This window comes from Gossypium hirsutum, chromosome A09 (assembly GCF_007990345.1).
Source record: "Gossypium hirsutum isolate 1008001.06 chromosome A09, Gossypium_hirsutum_v2.1, whole genome shotgun sequence".
Taxonomy (NCBI): domain Eukaryota; kingdom Viridiplantae; phylum Streptophyta; class Magnoliopsida; order Malvales; family Malvaceae; genus Gossypium; species Gossypium hirsutum.
The window spans coordinates 48,226,568-48,240,872 of record NC_053432.1 but is presented as its reverse complement, the minus strand read 5'-3'; the positions used below and the strand labels follow the sequence as shown (position 1 = coordinate 48,240,872).

The following is a 14,305-nucleotide window of genomic DNA, read 5'->3' as shown; positions in this document are numbered from 1 at the left end:
TATATATTAAAGGAAAGTCCAAAGTCTTTTGTTGATGCGTGGCGCACACCCACCATGTTCTTTATTGCGCTTTATAAAATGATTAATTTTTTTTTTATTTTAGTCCCTTTAATGTGTTTAAAATCGAAATTTAATTTTATATTTTAATTTCTAACATTATTTACTCTTTATATTTTTATAATGTTCTTAATTAGTTTAAATAGTTTCTATTTATTTTTTAATTAAAATGTTAGGTGGTTATATATAATTTAAAAAATTAATTTTTAAATCTAAAAAGTAGAGAGATTAAATTCTTAAAAATAAAAATGAAAAGACTAAATTTTAAATACATGAAACGTAGAGACTTTTATTAAATATTTTAGATAGGTTTTTATTAAAAATATGTTTAGATGTTATTATAAAAATCTTCTTTATAAAGTCATATAGAAAATGTATAACTGTATGTTTAATAATTTTCTTTTTAAGAGATTATCCATATAATTATGAGTATAAATTCAATTACAATTATAATCTATACATTCGAATAATTACAAAAAAGATCTATGTGATCACAAAGTTTTCTTACAAATATAATGATGTTTCTTAAGGTTTTTTTACGAGTTTCTATTAGATCCAGGTCAGAGAGGAATCCAGGGGGCTGGCAGGGCCCTAACCCCCATAAGATGAAAATTTGTTGTTTTGGCCATTTACGAAATTTTAAAATTTTAAATTAGTAAGGGTAAAATTACACTTTACCCCCTAAAATTATAAAAAATTAATTTAATCCTTTAAAAATTACAAGAGATAGACTATTAAAATTAAAATTAAAATTTCGGCCCCCCTAAAAAAATTTTCTAACTTCGCCCCTGATCCAGGTCACTAAATAATTCAATTACCACCTTTTTTTTCCGAAAAAGTTCAACAATATAATGATGGCTCCGTTGCTTTATATATTCATTTCGTATTTAATTCAATAATCCCAAAATTTCTTTCTTTTTTTTTGAAAAAATAAAATAAAAAATATTTTTCGTACTCTTTTATAACATAAATATTATTAATAACCTCTGGTACGAAAAAAAAGTTTGTGACGCTGAGTTAAGTCCACGACAACTAAGATAAAATTGGAAATGTTCTTTCTCTTGTACTATTCTTTCGATACATAATTTAATATTTTGAAATATAAAAAAAAATTCATATCAAATTTGAAGTGTCATGCTATTATTACTTACTATTTCATATTTCATATGGCGAAGGCATAACCTTCTTTTTTTTTTACATCAAATAAAATAAAAATTCATTGGCGCCCATGTTTGATAAATTGTTGAAAATTTTCATTTCATTGAAAATGAAAATTTTTGACATTTTTTTTAAATGTATTTGATAATCATATTAATTTTATAATTAATACAAATTATTCAACAAAAAATATTGAATAAGTAGGTAGATAGCTACGTATCATTTAATGCTAAGAATATTTAAGCATATATATTTGTGTATATATATATATTTAAATTGTTAGAAAGTGTGATATCTAAATTATTATATTTAATTTTTATGAAAAATTAGATAAAATAATATTTAATATTAATAAGCTTAAATTTAAGAAATAAATAATTTTAAAAACAAGATTAATTTTATCAAACAACATAATTACATTTAATACTTAATTTCGTTAATATACTTAGCAACTTTCTAATATAAATTAAGTACTTATAAGATTCGGTATTGAATATTTAACACTTAATTTTTTTAAAATTTATCAAATAACATCTAAATATGTTATTTTTTACATGAATGAAATTTTAAAACAAACCCAAAACTAATATAATTTGAATTTAAGATCTCAAAATTATTATAACCCATCATGTCATTAAATTAAAAAGAGGTGGAGATCTTAATGTTCAAATTTAAATTTATTGATTGTCACTTTAATTGAAACAATATATAAAAAACAAAATTCGCATATTATTCAACTTCTCAAATAATCAATATTAATATTAAGTTATCTGGATGGGGTTTTCCATAAATCAATTTTTCCATTTTTCACTTTAACAATTTTGTTTGCGAGTTTATTATGCTCTCAAGAAATATGCTAAAGACTCCATTGCTTTAGAAGCTTCAATAATATATGGATTCTACTTACCAAAGCGGAATTGAAATTCTCAGTTATTCCATCTTGAATGATATTAGCTACTTTAAGATTGTCTGTCTGAATTAAGAATCTCTCAAACCCCTGATTTAGCACAAGTTTCAACTTATCGAAAATACCCTAAAGTTCAGAACTCGATACTGCACAATTACCTAAATACCTATTAAAGCCAATATCCACCCCATTTCGATCACGCAAAAGCTCTGCAACTACAGTAAACGCATCTTTCAATCTAATTGAACCATTTATATTTAAGCATACTCAATTGTTTGTTAAAAAAGTTACAACCATATATGAGAATGTAGAAATTTAAAAGAGAAAAGTTAAAGAAACCTTAATAAGTTCGTCAGAATTCCAAGGCAAACCTTGTAATTCAAAGTTTCCATATTATTCAACTTTAGAATTGAAATTTGTTGTAATCAATCTTTCCATAGTTATTGGATGAATTGTCTATAATTTATTTAGACTAACCATTTTTATCATATCAATGCAATTTTGTAAATAATTAAACAAGTATCACGTGGTTCCATAGCCTAAAACCTTGAATATGGATTGACCTTACTAACTTTTATTGGATTTTGAATTCAGAAAATAAATATGGAAAACTTTTATTTTTATTTGAATTTCAGTTCAGTTTATTTCTAAATTGTCAACTATACTCAACTTTTATATTTTTTTTACTATTTTAGATATCAAAAATTTTAAAAAAAAATTTGTGGTATCAAACACTATTCTTACATACTTTTATTATTTTAGTCATTATTGTTACATACATTTATCATTTTAGTCACCCGTCATACATATTTATTTTAGTCACCCAACTTATTTTTATTTTAGTCAATTTTTTTTAGAATTAATTTTATTTTTTTTAGAAAAAAGAGTTTTTGTAAGAAATTGAGTTATTCAGACTGCTAAAATGACCAAAATTTTCACCTATAACTCAATTCTATGTAAAAACCAGATAACTCCCTATAAAATTCCAGATTTTATCGTTTCACTAAAAAACTAAAATTAATTCTAAAAAGAAATTAAAAAGATGAAATAACTTTTTCTATAAAAATCCAAAATTTTCATATAAAAACCAAGTAATTTCTTATAAAACCCTATTTTTTTTCCTCTTACCATAAAAAGGCAAAGGAAAAGGAAAAGAAAAAGATAAATTGGTTTTCCCCGTAAGAACTCAATGTTTTCTTTTAAAAATCCAGATAATTCCTTGTAAAACTCTAAATTTTTTCATTCCCTTGAGAAAAAATTAAAATTAATTCTAAAAAATAAAGAAAAATAAAAAAGATAAACTGTTTTTTCTAACCCAGATTTTTCTCTTAAAAAATCTAAATTTTTCCCAGAAAGAAAAATAAAATTAATTCTTAAAACGCAAAAATAAAGGAAATTAAAAAGATAAAATGGTGACTAAAATAAAAATTAACTAAAGGTGGGTGACTAAAATGAGTGTATATAATGACAATTTAATGGTGGAGGACTAAATGATAAAAATATGCAATGGTAGTAACTAAATATACTATTATATGCAAATATATATATTAAAAATTAGAAAACCTATTTTATGGGTGAAAAATTGTTAAAATTTATTAGGAACATGAGAGATAAAGAATTATTTTATGGAAAATATTTGACACAATATTAATGGAGTTTTTAAACTTCATAAGTAGAGTTAGAGGGTTGACAAGTGTTCTGATATAGTAAAATATTAAAAAACCAATATTTTAAAAAAAAAAGACGTGATAATATTTTTAAGTTGTTTGTGGAATAAAAAAATACATTATCAATTTACCAAATAGTAGCTCTGATTTTAATGGTTAAAATTTATATGATTGTTTTTAAATAAATTATTTTTACATTTTAATTATAAATGACTATAAATGCATTTAATTATACGAACAAAACACGAAATAGTAGAAAGAATATAAGAAAATTAGTAATATAATGAGTAAATACTAAAAAAACGCATGAAAATTAGTAATGCAGTTCAATGCATCACCTTTCGCTACACATCCTTTGCTAGAGAATAGAATTCACTACTAAACTTATGGTACAAGCAATCTACAACTAAATTATCCTAATTTTCTAAAAAAAAATCAAGTATTAAACTCATCATCTTTTGAGAAATCCACAACTAAACTCATGATATATCTTTTAATAATTGCAACCTCACCATAGTTACCCAAACAACATTTCCATTGTTAGCTAACCATTTAAATGTGAAAAAAAAAAACATTTTCAACAATGTTGATTACAATAAACATAAAATTACTCTCTCAATTCCCTATATTCCCACGAAATAAAGTACCTAATATATAAGCTTTAAAGGTCGATTGTTTGAAGCTCATAAAACTCTTTCACCTAGCTTCAGATAAGTTGTCTATCCAATTTATTTTAACTAGAATATTTTATACCCAACATCAGCTTCACCAAATATATTTCATCTTGGACTCTTCTAAGTAATCTTGTAGTAGTCTAAATAATCTTCAACTTTTTGAAGTATGTTTTATTAAGTCTTGTGATTTATCATATGGGCTCAACTCGTACCACAAACCATTATATACTAATTATGGAAATAGTAGTGTTTTGACGATACTTAGAAAGTTAGTTTTTTTTTGAGAAAATTATAATTTTATTACGAGAATAATGCGTTTCAACGTACTTGAACTTACATCCTCCTGTGCTGGCAACACTGCTGATGTCAATTGAGCTAAGACTCAATCGGCATGAATTGTAAACTTAATCTTTTCAACCAATGTCATTTTTTTTAACATTAATTTCATTATATGTTTTATTACATTTGTTCTTTTTGATACAATGCCTAGAACTACTCATACCTTTTTCTCAACCTTTAAATAGGAGGATAATACACTTCAGCGTGCTTAAACCTACGTCCTCTTACACTGGTAACAATAACGATGCCAATCAAAATAAGACTCAATCGACTTAATCAATGTCTTATTTGATTTTTAATGGACAACTTTTATAAATATATTATTTACATAAGGAACATGAGTGTACCATAAAACTAGTAAATATTTAAGTTTATTAAAAAAAGATATTATACAAAAATATTAAAAGAGATAAACATCTCTATAACAATATTTATTAAATGTCTAAAATTTTAATTCTATTCGAATTAGTGGTAACTCATGATACCATCTCAAGTAGAAATTTATTATCATATATATACATATATATTACAAGATTTCATATTTCTAGCTAACGTGGACAAGGTAATTTTTTTTGCCATGTGAATTATTCATAATTTAATTTCATTAATATTTTTTTATGAATTTTGTGATTAGTTAAAAATAATAATTATTAGTGCATAAAAAAGAATAGTTATCGTTCTACCAAAAGAAAAACATGAATTTCAAATTAAGTAGAATGAATTTATCCAATTTTAATAAACTTGATTGTTTTTGTCACCATAAAAAATCTAAGTTAAAACGACATTAGGAAGCTAATAATTACAAGTAAACTTAAAATCCAATTATTTATTTGTTTTGCTTTTAATCTTGATATTATTAGAATTATTATCGGTGCAAAAAATTATTTTAACAAATTATTTTTATTTTATTTTTTTAGTTTAATTTTTTTTATAAACATCCCCGTAATCTTTTTGAGGAAAATATATTTTGATCTCATTAGCAGTTTTAACAATAATCATAGTAAATTTTAATATCATTTTTCTATAAAAACACAAATAGGTATTTTGGATCATTTTATAATCTTCCTTCAACTACTATTTAATACATATAGTCAAATTATTTCAATTCATATAAATGAACAATATCCTGAGAATTCCAATATGCTTCTAGCATTCTAAATCCTTCAAGGATTTTAATATAAACTTTACTGTAGAGTGATTCATAAAAAGTTGTAACAACAACCATTAAATGCAAGTTAAATCTTTTATGAATTATCAAAATAGTGTATCTAAAGGTTATTGCATTCACCACTGTCGAAACCATTTTTTTCAAATTTTAAAAAATGGGCGATCGACTTTAAAAAACGAAAATGTGGAGTCGCCACCAATCTTTTATTTAGGTGTGATTGGATCACCTAAAAATTTGGTTATTTTAATAAAATATTTCTTTTTACTAAAACAACGATTTTGGCCTATGTAAATATGAGAAAACGGGTTCGGGAGTCGATTACGCATGAAGAAGGATTAGCACCCTCACTGCGCCCAAAATTGGTACCAAATCGATTAAATACTGTCCTTATGTCTCAGGTTTAAAAATATTTTTGAAATGTGATTCCTTTGAAAACATTTGAATGGCTCAAGTTGGTCGTCAAAATTCTCTTGTTTCAGAGGAATATAGCATCACATCCAGCACGATAGGACACGACCCTTTATACCCTCGAAGACACGATAAATTTCCACTTCCAAAAGTTAATATGTTATAAATTACAAAAGGATGCCCAATTATTTGGTCCAAAGAAAAACCGAAACCCAGCACGGTAGGACACGATTCCTCGAATTTTCAAACATTGAACATTGCCTCGCTTTAGAATCTTGAAAACATGAGTGAAATTCTAAAGGAATATTCGATTATTTTGAAGAAATGGGAAATTGCAACCCAGCACGATGGGGCACGATTCCCCGAATTGCCAAACATCGAACGTTGCCTTCGTTTTAAAGAATTTTTAAAGGCATGATTGAAATTCGAAAAGAATATTCGATTATTTTGAAGAAACGGGAAATTGCAACCCAACAAGATTGGGCACGATTCCCCAAATTCCCAAACCTTGAATGTTGCATTCGTTTTGAAAATTTTTAAATGAATAGTTATAAAACTAGCTTAAAACGCATTAATTTTACTTGAAATAAGACAAAATTAATCTTGAAGATTTGGACCTTATAAAACCACGTTTCGTAAACCAAGTGGAAAACAATGATATGGGATAAAAGACGCCAATAGATGAATGAAGATAATATAATTTATTTAATCAACTAACAAACAATTAAATATAACTAACCAAGAATAAAACCCAATTTCAATCATGTATGGAGAATAATTGATACAAAAATAAAAATAATATGCCACAAATAATATTCATAGCCTAATATAACATAATTAACGCAAGATATACAAAACAAAATAAAAAAATGTGATATGAAACAAGTTTAAAGTAATGATAAGCACGTAATATATATGATGTATGAGTTGATGGATTGATCAATTAAAAACCATTTATAAAGACAAACTAAATATACGCATGCAATTATTAGAAAATTTTAAAATCAAGAAATATACAAAAGGGGAAAAAATGTTTATTGGAATATATATGTGAAAATTTAAATAATGTATAGGATATGCAAGAATAACAAAAATACATTGTAAAATATAACTTTAAGAAATGCATGCAATAGGTTTATAAAAACATATATATGCATAAATAAATTTAGAAATAGTTATTTGCAAAAAGGACATGCACTTAATAATGCATTTAAGATTAAATTAACTTTATTATAAATTATATACATAATAGACTTATAAACATACTCATATGTACAAAGTATTTTTTTCGAAATATCTATCTAAAGATGATCATATACATATAAAAGGGAAAATAATTTAAATAACATACACCATGAAGTTTTTTTTTTTAAATGACAACATTGTATAATAAAACATGTTATATATATATAAGGTTTAAGAATATGTACAAGTAGATTTAAAAGAGAACATGTATATAAAGTAACATAGAATTAATATGATATATGTAGAATAAGAAAACTAAGTTAATCCTGAATTCCATAGATATAATAGTATATAAGAGTATTCAAATGAAGTATTTATACAAAAATGTTTTAAAATAATACGATAAAAAAATTTAAAAATAAAGATGTCATGAAAGAGGAGGTAAAATCATCATGAAGACTCAAAAAAAATGTGCATTCACACGTGTATATATATATAAATTAAGTGAATTAAATTAAAAAAGGAATGAACCACACAAATCAGAAGGATCTAATTAAAAAAAATTAAAATGAATAGGCTAATTTATAAATAAAATAATAAAAAAGAGGACCAATGGGCAAAGCGCGCAAATGCGTAGGGGATCAAGCTAAAAATATTCCAGGTTCCCAAAACGCAGCGCACAAGCGTGGGCTCAAATGAAATAACGCACGGACTTTTGGGGAAAATTAAAAAAACATGAAATGCCAATAGGGGTCAGCTGAAATGCGGCGCAAAAGGGAGGGACTTATATCGCAAATAGCCCATTTGAGGCACAAAGGCGCGGGTTTGGGTTCTAGAGCGGGTCGACGCGCAGACCCTTCCCCTTGAAACGGCGCCATTTCGTTTCATTCTCAAAAAAATAAAAAAAGGAATGGCAATTAGTTATTTTTCAAGCCAGAAACTGAATACCCATTTGCTAGGGTTTCGGCGCCGTAATTTTGGGGCTTTTCCAACCCCTTTCGTCCTTTCAACTGCCACCATTCCACCATTGAAGCCGATGGAAGGTAGCTCGCCATGGAAACATTCCATTTTCCTACTCTAAACCTCATCTTAGAAGGTCAGATTTTTAGCCCCGAAAACCTATCTCAAGCTTCGATTTCAACGAAGAAGAGATGGTCTCTGATGGCTCGTTTGAAGGTATGTTTTCCTTTCTTACTTTCTTATGTAAATAAACGTGTGCAAAATATAGAAAAGAAAATAGATGAAACAGATTCAAGAGAAAAGCTGATGAAGCACTCGGGATCACCTTTTTTTCAATTACTCTTTGAACTTTCTATTCAATATGTATTTTTAGTATGCGTAATATGCATGTAACCCCCTTACAAGAATCAAAACTCTTGGATTTATAGCCGAAAAGAAAGAAAATCAAAATAAAAAATATAATTTTCTTTTCATTATTTCCTATTTGCTGCTGTTTTTATTTCGTTTGTTTGTAGGTACAAAGTACGGGGCATGCGCTGGCCCTTTGCGTGAGGCGTACGGAGGCGCAGACGTGGCTGAGGCTGCTGGAGCGTACGGAGGCATTGTCTGGTTGCGGCGCAAGCATTAGGCTAGGGTTTGCCTTGGCTGAGATTTGGTTTAGGCATTGTGCCAATTGGCCATCAGGGTTTTGGGTTAGGGATTTGTAATTGGACTAGTCATTATATTGTTTATTTTATTTTATTTTTGTTATGTAATTGGACATTTAATGGACTGTTTTGGTTTTTTGTTTCTTTATTTCGGCTTTAATGTAGACCCAGGCAAATTGGCCCGCTTACAACCACAAAAGAATATTATATCTTTTTATAACCAATACCAGGACTTAGCGAAAAACTTCATATTTTTATTCCGCTTATGCAAAACTACTTCATTTGCACTTTCTTTGGCTTCACACCTTTAGATATTTGGGCTACTGGTTCAAAAACTACATAAATTTAATTGTACTTGAGTTGCATCTCTCTATTTTGATCAATTTATTCCATATATATATTTCTCAATAGATTTATTCAAAATCCTCCTTTTATTTCATTATTTCAATAATAATATTGTATGCAAAATCCTTGTCGACCACTTTTTTATTCAGTTCCACATTTTTTCGAATTGACATAACTTATCGAGATCTCTTTTTTCATTATTTTAATCTTCAGTTTCAGGTACCTGAACCTCTTCTAGAGTTTTACTTGTTAGTTATGTCTTGGATCTCTTCTGGAGCACCTGCCTTCACTATATGACCATCTAGAAGAATTTTCATCTTTGGAACTGAACAATCTATTATTTATTCTAACTGATTGTCCTACTAGGACTTTGATTCAAATTAAAATATTAGATGGTATATAACACTTGGTTATTCTCATTAAGTTTGTAAATACATCTGATAGTTAACTTGTAATGAGTTATCCTTATTAAACTTTTGGTTCAAATTACTCTCCCCCTAACTTATTACAAATTATTATTTCTCTCCCCCTAATGTCGGAAAAACTATCAAATCAAAATTGTAATTACAAATCATGTCATAATTAAATCTTCAATAGATTCAAAACATCTAATAATACAAAGAAACTTGTAATTAATATATATTCTCAACTTTCTTTGAGGAGTTACTCATCTTTGTGCGTTGTGATGGAGCAATTGGAACATATACACACATACAAAAATTCAAAGATAATATATATTTAGCTTTTGATCAAAAACCAATTGTAATGGAGAGTATTTATAACTTATTGGTTTGATGCGTACAACACGTAAATCAACATAATCTCATGTTGAAATAAGAAGTTTAGTTCTCATAAGTAATGGTTTAGACATTAATTAGAGGCGTTCAATCAATAATTTCTCTAAACCATTATGCGCATAAATAATAAACTTTTACAAAAGTTTTTCAAACTCAATCAATAAAAGACTAAGATATAAACTCATCAGTATTACCAAGATGAATTGTCTTTATTGCATGATTTGAAATTAATTATTTAAACAAGCAATATATAAACTCATCAGTATTAGTAAGATGAACTGTCTTTATTGCATGATCTGAAATTAATTGTTTAAACAAACAATCTTGCAAATGACAGGTTGCAAGTTGATAATACATACGTGATTATTTTGTAGATTCATCTATCAAAATCATATTTTATCAAAACCATCCACATTGTGGATGAATGAGCCCATATTCATTTCAGCAATGCAAGATATTAAATCTCAACTTTAGTTAGTGAGTTTCTAACAATCAATTTTTATTGAGAACAAGCAACAAATGAAAATTTTTTAAATTAAAGAATCTTCTGGTTCTTTAATGAAGTCCATATGAATTCTCAATTAATTTTCACATCATATATAATCCAGGATGGTCTAACTGGTCACGCCAAGTAGTAAATGCATTTGTATCAGCAAACTTCTGGTTTACTTTAAGACGCGTTTCAATTGTACTAAATTATAATAAATTGATAATTTTACTATCGTTCTTTTTACTTTGTATCCACATATAAATACTATTGTGACATTTATTACTGGAAATGTCTAAATCAATGTGAAGTCTATAATGCCACTAAGTCAATAAATATAATTTCTAAATAATTATATGAAATATTCGCTTCAAGGAATATGTCAAAATCTTCAAATACAGGGTATTTGGTCTAGTGGTATGATTCTTGCTTTAGATGCGAAAAGTCCCGAGTTAGATTCAAAATACTTTTAAAACCCTTCTAACAAAAGTTTTATATAATCAGTTAACTACCAAGAATAACTTCCTAGGTCATGTATAGAAACAATCATATATTAAATATATCAATAAACATCACATCTCAAACATAAAAATATGACATACTGAAAAACTAGCAATTTTTTCATAACCATTATCATAAACATGCATGAAATTTAATTCAAAATCCAACTATTCAAGCTCATAAAACTTTTCATTTACAATTGCTCATGTCATTTCTCTAATAATTAACAAATGGAATAACATAAAACATATGAACTACTACATTTAACAATTCTTTGAAGTAAATCAAATCTGAATAACCGTAAAATTCATTGGTTTGTTAACATAAATTTGTATATTAGATATGTGTTAATCAAATATATTATTTAATTATAAAACCTATTATAGCAACATAAATAAATCAGTTAATATTTATTTTCATGAACAAATGAGATGCTTACACCAATGTGTAACACATGTAATCAAAACTTAAAAAGAAGACCATTTAAAAATATTTAAATCATATATCAAGTTGATTTACTATTTAAAGACGTACCTTTTTTTGTTCTACGTTGTCTTGACGATAAGAAGTAGGCAAATTAAATTTCAGTAGTAGACTTTGAATACAATCAAAATCTATTAATAGCAGGCTTTGATAGTGTGTCTTATTTTTCAAGTGTACAATAGGTACATAACCAATAACTCTTCATAAATAAATTGTCTCTCTTTTTAAAAAGTTCTAGGAAATTCTTGTTATTTTCTTGCTTTCTTCATTTTTCCACTTCTGGTGGGGAGAAAATTTATTACGACCATCCCCCATGATTATTATTATAGTTCAATTTACTACATCCACGTCAAAGATTATATCTTTCGAATTTATTACATATTGTTACATTCTTTTTAGGGAATAGTTAGGTTTCGTGGTTAAAAACTTTTGTTCAATCATAAGTAAAATTCTTTTTCATGATATTGCAACCATAGGAGCACATTTGAATCATGCAAAATTGAATAATCTCTCTCTTACAAGGTTCTCATCAATAATATTTTTCTACATAATTGTATTTGAGAACTTATTCTGAATACTGTAAAGTTATATTCACAATTTAAAATTTTTTTATAACTTCAGGTATATCCAACCATAATTAGTTTTAGATAGAATTATCATATTCTATTACTCATAAATAGATCTTTCACAGTCAAATATTTTGCTTTTAACCCCTTAATGGGGATGATGACAAAAGAAGATCACAAAGATAATCACAATCAATTCAATTTAATAACAAGAGTAATCAATAACTCAATCTCCCTTTTTTTCATCCTTTCAAAATAGATATTTATCTTTATTCACAATCTCAATATGATATATCCATTATAAATATCCTTTAAAACCAATGGATTAACCATCACAAGATATTAATATATTGCTCTTTTGGAACTTTCGACTAATTTTGTACTACCAAATATTGGAATAATATTGATTTATATTTTCTTTTGTGTTCACGTAGAGGAATGCAATAAATTTACTAGGACGAACTTATAAACGCCTCAATTGATTCTTTATTTATAATCACCATCGCAAAACATGCGTGGATTTCAAATAAAAATCTATTTATTCATGTTGTCATGATTTGTCTCCAATTATAATAAACATGATATAATAAATAAATTATAGTTAAATATACTTGAAATTCTTTAACACCATCTTTATCACCCTGGCTAAGTGGTTAAAGGCTCTAATGATTACCCATAGTGCGTAGGCCTCAATTGGAATAGCAGCAACTCTAGGAGGCAATCAATAATAACAAAATTTGGGATATTTTTGTGACTTATGGAGAAAAACAATTAAAAGCGAATCGTGCTGATAACATATTATAAAATAAATAGATAGAGAGTAAAGAACAAAGAAAATGTGAGAGCAAAAGAGAGAGCATATTTTATTGATCAATCAGAATATTTACAGATTTTCTCCAATGTCTCTATTTATATGCATAAAAAAATATAAATGAAGTAGAGATATACTTCTAATGACTATAAGAATTTAAAGTAGATCAAAACTTATATTGATCTTGATGTACATCTACTCAATAATATATTTATAACAATTTTGATTTTAATATTGATATTATTAGAATTATTATCTGTGAAAAAAATATTTTAACAATTTATTTTTATTTTATTTTTTTAGTTTAAATTTTTTTGGATAAACATCCCTGTAATCTTTTTTTAATAAAAAATATTATATTATTTATCCTTAATACAATTTTTTAATTTATAAATAAATTAATAAAATAAAAAAATACATACTTTTAGATACATTTTAAGAAATTAAAAAAATAATTTTAATCCTACATTTATTAGAAAACAATATTATACCTCACCCTTACCATATAAATAAGTGTTAGTTTCTTCATTATTTTTATAAACACTTTAGAATTTCTTCATTAATTTCTTCAAATGAAAAAATTTATGAGAGGACTTATATTTAAATTTATTTATATACTATTAAAATATAATAATATATTATATAAAAGAGAGAAATAATAAATTTTTTTCTAACCTTTGCAAACAAGATTTTGTAGTAAATTACCCCGGTGGTGAATTCAATCAACATAATATTGTACTAAAATTTTGCAAATGCAAAATAATTATCATGGTGACTCCAATACTGTTGCAACCAATATAGTACAAAAGTAAATAAATAGTGATTCCAATATAGTTATCATGGTGGTTCTAATAAAGAACTAAGATTTTTATGGTGATTCCAATACAACAATACAATGCAAAAGAAGACTTTTCAAATAAATTGTGATTCTATATAACCCACTTAACCATCAAAATATTAAGATTTTGTAAATAAATGGTGGTGATTCCAATACAATACACTTAGGGGTGATCAAATTTTGGTTAAAACTGAATTAACCAGTCGAATTAGTCTAATTCGGTCGGAGGTCAATTAATAATTTTTTGAAAATTCAATTATTGATTAATTCTGTTTGAAATCGGGTAATTAATAGAATCAACTGAATT

General features: G+C 26.2%; 1 long non-coding RNA gene across 1 annotated transcript; it reads left to right on the top strand.

Moving 5' to 3' along the window:
- The first annotated feature begins 8,174 nt into the window (after positions 1-8,174).
- Positions 8,175-9,318, top strand: LOC107916905 (uncharacterized). The gene is made up of 2 exons (XR_001689636.2): positions 8,175-8,739; positions 9,039-9,318. It is a non-coding gene; the product is annotated as an uncharacterized lncRNA (long non-coding RNA).
- The last annotated feature ends 4,987 nt before the right edge of the window (positions 9,319-14,305 follow it).